The sequence below is a fragment of the Elephantulus edwardii genome, unplaced genomic scaffold, assembly GCF_000299155.1.
Source record: "Elephantulus edwardii isolate Elephantulus edwardi_28Jun2011 unplaced genomic scaffold, EleEdw1.0 scaffold00136, whole genome shotgun sequence".
In the NCBI taxonomy this organism is placed as follows: Eukaryota; Metazoa; Chordata; class Mammalia; order Macroscelidea; family Macroscelididae; genus Elephantulus; species Elephantulus edwardii.
Window position 1 is genome coordinate 384,829 of NW_006399886.1, and position 1,610 is coordinate 386,438.

Here is a 1,610-nt window from a genome sequence, read left to right on the forward strand (position 1 = left end):
GTGGTGTTGGAAGAGCCCTAAATATCCCATGGACAACCAAGAGAATGAACAGATATATGTTAGAGAAGATGTAGCCTCACATACTTTGGGCATGTTTCTTGGAGTGGCTATTATTTGGAGAAGGACATGATGCTGGGAAGGGTGGAAGGGTGATGAAGATGAAAAAAGACCTTCAACTGAGTGAATTGATGTTGTGACTGCTACAATAGGCTCTTGTTTGTCAGGAAGTGTGAGGATGATGCAGGATAGAACTGGGTTCAAAACTTTTGTTCATAGGATCTCTATGAGACATACTCAGCTCAACGGCACCTAACAGCAACAGCAGTTAATCCATTTTATCCTCTCCTGGTTGTGTATTTCTGGCTGTATTTGTCAGCCTTTTAATACCATGGGATAGGCATTCTAAGCTTGGTTCTACTTTGCCTCTTATGATTTTTATGATTTTGGATTTACTCCCAGGTCTTTGATCCACTTTGAGTTGATATTTGTGTGTGGTGAGAAGTGTGCTTACTGCTTCAGTTTTCTTCAGGTAGCAGTCTAGTTTTACCAGTACCATTTGATGAAGAGGTTGTTTATTCTCCATTTGATAGGTGTTATTTTCTTGCTGAATATCAGTTGTCCATAGAGATTAATTTTTGGGTTCACAATTCAGTTCGATTGATCTATTTGCCTGTCATTGTACCAGTATCATGTTTTGGTTATTACAGCTGTGTAGCAGGTTTTGAGATTAGGAAGTCCTATGTCTCCCACTTCATTCTTATTTTTCAAAAGTGCTTATGTGAAGTCACTTTCTTCCCCAAATAAACTTACCAATTGTCTTTTCTGTCTCTTTGAAAAATTAATTTGATATCTGAACTGGGAATGCATTAAATATGTTGATTGCTTTTGTTAAAATTGCCATTTTTTACTACACAAAACTAAGATCCAGTATCATTCTCAAAGGAGAAAGACCAAAAGCATTCTTTTTGTGAATAGGGACCGGAAAAGGAGATCCACTGTCACTTCTCCTATTCAGTATTGTATTGGAAGTACTTGCTAGAGCAACATGACAAGAGAAGGAAATAATAGGCATCCAGATTGATAAAGAGATGGTGAAACTGTCACTATATGCAGGTGACATAATAGTGTACACAGAAACCCCAAGGACTCAACAAAAAAAGCTGTTATTCAACTTCTTTAGTAGAGTACCAAAATACAAGATTACAAGTCAGTGGGATTCCTCCACAGTAACAAAGAAAACATAGATAAGAAAAATAAGAAAGCAATACCACTTACAATAGCCAACAACAATTTAAGATACTTAGAAATAAACCCAACTATTGTTGTTGTTCTTTTTTGTGCCATCAAATCACCTGCAATGTACAATAGTGCTTAAACCCTGCTCTATCTTGTGCCAATCTCTTTGTCTCTGACACACCCACCCCAATTACCCCAGTCACTGAATTAATCCATATCATCAAGGGTCTTCTTCTCTTTCAGTGTCCCTCCACCTTCCTAAGCATGACGTCCCTCTCCAAAGATTAGTCCATCCTTGTAACATGTCCATAGTATGTCAGATGAAGCTTCAGAACTCTAGCTCTAAGGAGCAGCCTGGTTTCAACCTCTCCAGG